This window comes from Nicotiana tabacum, chromosome 22 (assembly GCF_000715075.1).
Source record: "Nicotiana tabacum cultivar K326 chromosome 22, ASM71507v2, whole genome shotgun sequence".
Classification (NCBI taxonomy): domain Eukaryota; kingdom Viridiplantae; phylum Streptophyta; class Magnoliopsida; order Solanales; family Solanaceae; genus Nicotiana; species Nicotiana tabacum.
Window position 1 is genome coordinate 124,507,651 of NC_134101.1, and position 10,136 is coordinate 124,517,786.

At 36.4% G+C, this 10,136-nt stretch overlaps 1 pseudogene; it reads left to right on the plus strand.

The window, feature by feature from the left end:
- The first annotated feature begins 361 nt into the window (after window positions 1-361).
- Window positions 362-7,915, plus strand: LOC107811813 (stachyose synthase-like; annotated as a pseudogene).
- Window positions 7,916-10,136: the final 2,221 nt, after the last annotated feature.

Sequence of the window (10,136 nt, forward strand, 5' to 3'; positions counted from 1 at the left end):
GTGAGGTTTCACAAACAGGGTATAAGAAAATAGTCTGTGAGAAAAATAGAGAGTGAGTGATATTGTAGTAAGGTGAGAATATCAAAAGAGGGTTATTTCTTTTGAATGTTGTAGTGGTCTTTTGAGTATTTTACTCGGACCTACAAAGTGTAAAATTCCTTGCTATAGTGATATAAGTTGTTCTTCTCAGGGCCGTGGTTTTTTCCCTTATTCAAAAGGGTTTTTCACGTAAAAATCATGGTGTCGTTGTTACTCTTTTATTCTTGTTAATTACCGTATCTCGGTGCTACATTCTTATTCCACTTTTATTACCGTGAATATTATTTTTGTAGGGGTTTTATTCCCAACAAAGAAACCAAAGATGTTAATTTGTAAGGCAATTGAGATTGAGCATAGTGAAAAGGCTCGTGACATGGCGGCTCAATCAGGAGTTAGTGACTTGTCAGAGTTCGATACAGCGATTGAGAAAGTGAAGAAAGAACTTAATGGCATGTTTGGTGGGGACCAGTTATCAATTGTACGCGGGCAAGGTGGTGATGGATTGCGATTTAACAACCAAGGCTGTGGGAGCAGCTTTTGTAAGTCGGAGGACACGGGGATGAAAGCGTTTACTAAGGATTTGAGAACACATTTCAAAGGCCTAGATGATATTTACGTGTGGCACGCATTGTGTGGTGCTTGGGGCGGTGTAAGGCCTGGAACCGCGCACCTGAATTCCAAGATAATCCCTTGTAAACTTTCTCCAGGGGTTGACGGGACGATGGATGATCTTGCAGTGGTCAAAATAGTGGAAGATGGCATTGGACTAGTTCATCCTGATCAAGCTGATGATTTTTATGATTCAATGCATTCTTACCTTTCTAATGTGGGAATTACAGGCGTTAAAGTCGATGTTATTCATGTATGTTCTTCCAATATTCTGCAGTTACAATTTAGTTTTATAGCAAGTGGTTTATTGCCTTCATTTGATTTTACAAGCAATTTTTAATTGGTACGTTTTCATGCAGACACTTGAATATATCAGTGAGGAATATGGTGGTCGAGTTGAGCTTGCAAAGAAATATTACAATGGGCCATCAAAATCCCTGGCAAAGAATTTCAATGGTACTGGACTAATTTCCAACATGCAACAATGTAATGACTTCTTCCTCTTAGGAACAAAGCAAATCTCAATGGGAAGAGTTGGTAAGATTTTCTTACTATCCTTTTCTTAGTCAGAACATATGTAAGCTAATATTTGTGGTGGTTAATAAAAATTATTACAGGGGATGATTTTTGGTTCCAAGATCCAAATGGTGATCCGAACGGAGTATAATGGTTACAAGGGGTGCATATGATTCATTGTGCTTATAACAGTATATGGATGGGTCAGATAATACAACCAGATTGGGCCATGTTTCAGTCTGATCATGTTTGTGCTAAATTTCATGCTGGATCCAGGGCTATAGGTGGAGGACCTGTTTATGTGAGTGATTCCTTAGGAAGCCATGATTTTGATCTTTTAAAGAAGCTAGTTTTTCCTCATGGTACAATTCCAAAGTGCCAATATTTTGCACTCCCCACTAGAGATTGCATCTTCAAGAATCCACTATTTGATGGCAAAACCATACTCAAGATTTGGAATTTCAACAAGGTATGCCAACAAACTATAAATTTCGTTATTATGGTCATTTATGTTAGAAATTTAATATGATAAATCTCGAATTGAACATGATACACAAAAATTAGACCCTATAACCGTTCCAAAGATGGCAGGAGTCAGTTGGACAGCTACCATAGTTCTCCATCATTATGCATTGTGTATAGATAGAAGAATAATGGATTGATATAGGACTAGATCTTCCTCCCTAAAACTATTTTAAAGATTACGGCATTAATTGAACAGCTACCACAGTTTTTATCACTATAGTTGTGTATAGATAGAAGAAAACAAAAGATGCGCCTTTTTATATGGGCTAGGTTGAGAATCTAAGCCCTCTCGTTGCGGATTTTATCAGGGTCAGGCTACACTTATCGCCTCACTAAACCACCAAGCATATATTGTGCACGACCTAATAACCATCACACGTATAATTGGGCTTTTGTTCATAGACTACCATCGAACTCTGAACAATTAAAATATAAATGTATTTTAGGTAATTTAAGCCTATTTTTTCCAACAATTTACGCTTTTCTTCTTCTTGGCAATAGTACGGAGGAGTCATTGGTGCATTCAATGCAGAAATTAGAGAAGAATTTTACACTGATTAAGGCACAGCTAAAACTCTCTAAGAGATAAGGATAGATACAAAGGAATATTCCCACACTTATCAGGATACATAATTCTATCAATAATACAAAGTAACCTTATCATAATATAACTACTATATCTACAGAATCTTTCTCAATCTTTCTCTATGCTTAGCCATTCTCTCTAACACTTCCCCTCAAGCTAGTGAGAGGTGGTTTCACCACTCCTAGCTTGCTGCGAAGAATTGTAAACTGATCCTTTGCCAGAGCTTTAGTATGAATATCTGCGAGTTTATCCCTTGATCGCACAAACTGAGTGACAAGTTGTCCTTGTGCAACTTTCTCTCTCACAAAATGATAATCAAGTTCAACATGCTTAGTTCTAGCATGCATAACTGGATTTGTGGTCATATAAAATGCACTAAGGTTGTCAGAAAACAATATAGGAGCTGTTTTGAGACAAACCCCAATATCACGTTGCACAAAAGTTATCCAAGTAAGTTCAGCAGCTGTGGATGCTAAGGCTCTGTATTCAGCCTCTGCACTTGATCTTGCAACTGTATGTTGTTTCCTTGAGGACCAGGAAATGGAATTTGCTCCTAAGTAAATGTTATACCCAGTGGTTGACCTCCTTGTAGAAGGACATCCTGCCCAATCAGCATCAGAAAAACCATATATCCTCAAAGGAGACCGAGATAAAATGCGTAACCCATAATCTAAAGTACCCTTGACATATCATAAAATTCTCTTAAGAGATTGCAAATGAAATGTGTTGGGCTTTTTCATAAACTGGCTTACAAGATTTACAACATGTGTTATGTCGGGTCTAGTGAGTGTTAAGTACTGTAAACTTCCCACAATACTATACAATGATGGATCAACTAAATCACCAAAAGCTTCTTGCAATCCATGTTTTTGTGCTAATGGAGTCCCAACTGCCTTTGCTTGTGTCATATTCACTTTCTTGACTATATCAATAGCATACCTGCGGTGGCTCAAATGTATTTCTCCTCGAAAGTAAGACACATCAATGCCCGAAAAGAAGCTTAAAGGTCCAAGATCTTTCATGGCAAACTCAACATTAAGTTTCCCAATAATTTCTGAAATATGCTCATGATTGCTTTCTGTTACAATTATGTCATCCACATAGAGAAGAAGCAAAATTGTTCCCTGTTTACCATAAGTATAAACAGAGAAGGGTCTGCTCTACTACATCTAAAACCAAGATGAAGCAAGTAAAGACAAAACCTTTCAAACCAGGCCCTAGGGGCTTGCTTTAATCCATATAATGCCTTTTTCAATAAACAAACATGATCTGGATACTCAGAATTCATGAAACCTGGAGATTGTTCCATATATACTTTTTCATGTAGTAATCCATGTAAGAATGCATTTTTAATATCAAGTTGTCTTATAGGACAATGCAGACTCATAGCTAGTGATAAAACTATCCTTATTGTTGCAGACTTAACCACTGGACCAAACGTTTCTTCATAATCTATACCTTCAAGTTGTGACTAACCTTTAGCTACTAATCGTGCTTTATACCTTTCTACGGATCCATCAGATTTTCTTTTTATTTTAAACACCCATTTCGAGCCAACAACATTCATACCTGCTTTCCTGGGAACAAGACTCCATGTTTCATTTTTATCGAGTGCTTCCAACTCCTCTTGCATTGCTGTGTACCAGTGTGGGATAGTTAATACTTCATTCACTGATTTGGATTCACCATGTGCACCTCCTGTTTTTGCAATCACAGCATTGCAAACATAATCGCCAAGATAACTTCGGGTTTTTGTTTCTCTCTGACTTTTTCTTCGTTGCACCTCTTCGGGTTGTGTGTCTTCAGCCAATTGACTTGGTACAATAGCTTCAGTCAACTGAGTCGGTGTAACAACTTGTGTCTCACTTGGTGCAGCAGCCTCAATCGACTCATCTGGTGCAACGACAACTTTAGTGATTAATTGACTTGGTACAACAACTTCAGTCAACTGATTTGATGTAGCAGCTTCAGTCTCGCTTGGTGCAACAACCTTGGTCGACTCATCTGGTACAACGACCTAATTTGACTCACTTGGTGCAGCAATAACTTCAGCTGGCTCAATGATGTATTGTTCACCTCCTGTGAACACTTCCCCTGAAGTAATGGGCTCCGCATCTACATTCCTGCATTCAAAATTTGAAGAGCTCACATGGAGTTGTTAGAAGAATTCGAGGTATCATAATCTGACGATGTAGTGAAAAATTCATGAAATGTGGCCAAATGAATGGAACTTGCAACATCCTGATGCTTTTCTTGAGACTTCACATATGGTAAAGTTAGTTCATCAAATACCACATGTCTTGATATAAAAACTCTTCCGACTCACTAGATGAAAACATCTATAACCCTTATACAGATTGCTATAGCCAATGAATACACACGGATAAGTCTTCGGAGAAAACTTGTTCTTTCCTTTCAAGTAGGGATAACATCGACATCCAAACACCTTCAAGCTATTATAATCAGGATGAGTTCCATATAATTTGAAAATAGGAGATTCCATCTTGAGAACCGATGAAGGCATCCTATTTATAAGAAAGGTAGTAGTCAAGAATGCATCAACCCATAAGAAAAGAGGCAACTTAGCATGAAACAATAATGTTAAACCGGTCTCCACAATGTGTCTATGTTTTCTCTCTGCAACTTCATTTTGCTCAGGAGTATTCGGGCACGAAATATGCCTCACAATTCCACAATTTTCTAGATGATTAATAAACTCAACTTTGGAGAATTCACCCCCTCCATCACATTGAAAAACTTTAATCTTCTTTGAAAATTGAGTTTCAGCCATTCTTTGGAACTTAAGAAATACCGCAAACACTTCAGATTTCTTTTTCAAAGGATATAACTAGGTGTACCTAGTTTGATCATCAACAAAAATTACATAATATTTCATATGTTGCGATGATTCAATAGGTGCAGGTCCCCATACATCGCAATGAATTTTCAACAAAGGTTCATTTTCAATCTTATTTCTTTGCTCAAAAGCAAACTTACAACTTTTACCCATTTGACAACTAACACATATAGTAGGGGTTTTATTCAAACATGTGATATTGATACACTTATTGTTACTCAAGAAACGTAAAAGCTTCGAATTCAGATGCCCTAATCTTGCATGCTTAATACTAGATGTACTCCTCTGTGTCGCCGTCAAGGCCTTAAGGTTGTTGTTATCCAAAGCATACAATCCTCCTCTTTTAGACCCTATTGCCAATAGTTTCCTTGTTGCCTTGTCCTTTACAACAAAAAATGATTCAGAAAACTCAATCGTGCAAAAATTATCCTTTGCTAACTTACTAACTGAAAGTAAGTTACTTTTAAGTTCTGGAACTACAAGTACTTCTTGCATTTTTAAGCCAGAAACTTCTGCACTTCCAACATGTGTTATGTTAAGTTCTAAACCATTACCAACAACAATTTTATCAGAACCTTTATAAGGCTGAAGATTGGACAAGTTACCTGGAGAATTTATCATATGTGTACTAGCCCCAGAGTCGACATACATTGTGTTGTCCTCATTCTTTGTGTCCTGTAAGTTTACTACAACTAGAGCTTGAGGAAGATCATCAGACGCTTGATAAGAGAAATCCCATCGGTAGAAACATTTAAGAGAAGTATGATTGTTTCTACCACAAATTTGATAGGGCGATGAGATCTCCTTACCTTTTTGGGCATTCATACCTTGAGTAATCTGATTGTTTTGACCAACAGCAGGACGAAATCCTCTACCTCTAGAAGAGAAGCTGCCTCTTCGTTGATTAGATCCACCACGGCCTCTATAAAACCTTTGAGCTTGAAAAGCCATATTGTGATTTAGTTGAGTATCTTCTTCATCCTCTCTTATATCGAATCCTCTTAGTGCATTGACCAATTGATTTAAGGTGGGATATGGAGGCTTTCCTAGCATAACTGTCCTAAATGTTCTATACATAGGACCTAACCCTCTAGCAAAGTTGATTACCTTACTATCTTCATCCACAGGCTTGTGTATGGCTGCCAAACCATAGCAAATGACTTGAATTCTTTGAGATAATCATCCGTGGATCTGCTGCCCAACCTAATGTTTTGGAGTTGTTGCTTAAGTTGAAACTCCTTATCTTTGGTTGCTTGAAGGTACGTCTCCTCCAGGCAGTCCCACATCTCTTTAGACATCCTACGATAAGGTACATGCTTTCCTCAGACATTGTACCAGCTATCCAGCTTCTTAATAACACATTCTTCTCCTCTAAATCATCACTATCCACGTTCTTCTTGGATGTACTGTCTGAACTTTCAGTTGTATCCTTTCCTGAAGTTTCACCTTTGATAAGATGAGAAAGCTTCATAGCTTGGATCAATTGAAGCATTTGAGTTCTCCATATGAGATAGTTTGTTGGTTTGAGCTTAATAGGACAAGATGAAATGAGATGATGGAGAGAAGCAGTAGATAGAGATGTTGCAGAGGCCATCGTTTTTTTTAAATAGAAGGGTTTAGGATTAGACTGTTGAATAAGTACTGCGCAGCAAGAAAGCTTAATGCTCTAATGCCATGTACAAATTAGAGAAGAAAGGGATAATCTTTTGTATTCAGTTCATGAATCAATCGTACAATGGTTGCCTTTTATACTGATTAAGGCACAACTAAGACTCTCTAAGAGATAAGGATAGATACAAAGGAATAGTCCTACACCTATCTTATCAGGATACATAATTCTATCAATAATATAAAGTAACCTTATCATAATATAACTACTATATTTACAGAATCTTTCTCAATCTTTCTCTATGCTTAGCCATTCTCTCCAACATTCAATTGCCAAGGAGCAGGGTGGGATCCGAAGGAGAGAAGAATCAAGGGATACTCGCAGTGCTACAAGCCAATGACAGGGTCAGTCCATGTAAATGACATTGAATGGGACCAACTGAAAGAAGCATCTCAAATGGGTGAAGCAGAGGAGTATGCTGTGTATCTTAACCAAACTGCGAAATTATTCTTGACAAAGCCTACCTCAGACACAATTCCAATGACCATAAAACCATCTTTTTTTGAAATATTTAGCTTTGTACCTTTAAAACAGCTCAGTTCCATTGCTAAATTTGCTCCAATTGGAGTTACCAACATGTTCAACAGTGGAGGAGCCATACAAGGACTTCAATACAGTAAATTTGCTGGTGATGGTGAAAATGCAAGTGCAAAAGCTCAAGTTAAAGGTGGTGGGAATTTCTTAGCTTACTCAAATGTGTTGCCTATCAAGTGTTACTTGAATGGTGCTGAAATTGAGTTTGAATGGTCTTCTGAAGATGGAAAACTGACCCTCAATCTACTTTGGAATGAAGAGGCCAATGGAATTTCTAATGTAACTTTTCTTTTTTATGTTGCTCAAGTTTGAGAATTATTATAATTATAATAGTAATAGCCAAGTAATTGTAATGGGACAGGTGCGCAGATAGCCATTCTCGGGGATGCTATTTAGAGATTAGCCAATACTTAGTAATTTTAATTTCAGGACATGTCCTGAAAATTGAATTGAAAAACTAACATTCAGGACGTACTGACTAATTCCTAAATAACAATTTTTTAGAGTGGTTACCTGGTATCATTTCTATAATTGTAATGCTATCTTATTAATGATATTAAAGTATGTATTATGTGAATTACACCCCAAAAAAAATGCCAAAAGTGACTATTGGGATTTTGGAATTAGAAGTTTTCACAATTTTTTCTTCCTTTTCACTCTCTTCGGGTTATTTTTCTCCTTTTGTTACATAATCCTTTTTCAATTTCTTTTAAGTTGTATTGTGATACGCAAGCGGCAAGCATGTAAACTGTCAACTGTGATTATTTACAGGGTGATTTACTCTAATAATCCTAGGTAAGGAGAGTGTCCTTATATTGGGGTATGATTGTAAAACTTATCACAGGCCGATTTATGTTTTAAACTTAGTTAATATAGGAGTAAACATTAAATAAATGGCAAACTATTTTTTTGAGATGATTTAACGTTCATTTGCCTTTTCTTTTCCATGTATGCCAACATGTTAAATGGGACTAAATGACAAAGAATAAATGTATTGCTCATTTATTAGTTTAGTATAAACAGGAAAGGTGAATTTTTTCGGCTTTGAGAATACTAAGTAATCTAAATTACATTCCACCATAAGAGTGAATAAAAATAGAACGCTGTGATCTTTATATGCGTCCAATAAGCACCTGAAAAGTTGTTTGCTCTACAGACCACAGGGATCATACTAGAAAATTCGGTCCAACTAGTATTTGCCAATGAGCTATAATAATGCCGAATCAAAGTAAAATTATCATGCTACTGAGGGTGTAGTGGGATAAGATTATTTCATTCTTAAGCTGAAATTTGGAGTCAAATCCTGAGAATGAAAAATTGCTAACAAAAAGTGCTTTCCAATGTTATGCGACGCGAATTCAAATTAGTCAAATAAAAATAACCAAAAAGTAACATTGTTACGAAATAAGCAAGTTTAGACCCATGTTGGGTATGGATTCCATTAATACCAGCCGACAGCTAAGGCGTCGCTATGGAGTATTACAGAGGAAAAAACACGATAGAAGGATGTCTAATGTTCCCGAATGTACCATCTCCATCCATTGTTGCCTACCTATTCAACAACATTAGTAAATCAAAAGCTATCATCAAGGGTTCGGCTGGACAAAAAAGAATTCATCCATCCTTAATCAGAGGTCTCAAATTTAAATAATGGATATGAAATTCTTTTAGTAGAATCACGTCCTATTCTTTAGTGGGCTCGCGAATTCAAATTAGTCAACCTCTCAAAGCGGGTACAAGACACCTAGTAGGATATAAAAAAAAATCAAAAACTTAAATATTATGCTTTTCTTAGAGATTAATTTTCCGTTACCTTTTCATCATTTGCTTTTGGTAAAGTGAGTGTGTATAGCTTCTTTGATCCTTGAATCCTACATGAACTGTCAATCTCAATTATATTTATTAAAAAAAAAAAAACGTTTGATAACCTTTGAGAATGTTCAAGTAGGCTTGTTTTTGTCAACTAATGTAACTTCCCAAGGAAGAGTTTGTGACGACAAAAACAGAAGTTAATTCCAACTACTTTAATTTAAAATGTTACACTTTAGAATAATATTTTAATAATGCACTCACCTTGCCGACAATATCAGTACTTTGTGTCACATTCTTAGTCTTGAACTAAGCGCACGTGCGGTACTTGGCAACTCGCTCACAGTTTGCTCATGTTTTTGTTATGCCAAGTCAATCTTACTACACTCAAGATTACCAAGGAATGTTAGAACACAGAAAAATTGCCAAATGAAACTTTGTATTATAGAGAACTTGAATTGTTTTGCTTGATGAATTACAAATGAATAACCCCCTTTATCTACTAGTCTCCTAGGGGCTAGTATATAAATATTTATTGTTGCATAAGTCCCCTATTATTTACAAGTAAGTCCATTCTCTAGAATTCTCTACATAATTAGAATCTTCCAGGGACTTTCCTAGAAAATCCATAGATTTCTAGAGTCTTCCTAGGAAAACCTCTATATTCCTCTAGAACCTTCTCACAAGTGCTACTCTATTTCATATGTAAGCTTTCACATGACATTAATATATGCCAAATGACACCTATGTGGTATATGATGTGGCGGGTCATGACATTTGTCTCTATTTATTCTTGTGGGTTCACAGATAGAATAAAATAAAATGAAAAACCAAAAGAGCTAGAATAAATTGACTAAATTTAAATGCTACACTTTAGACGAAAGGTAGCAAGAAGGGGTTTTGTTTGGTCTCCAACTTCAACATCGTCAATCAAAAAAAGGAAATGAGGAATAGAGATCTTCACTATATATAGTTTGAAAAATAGATATAGC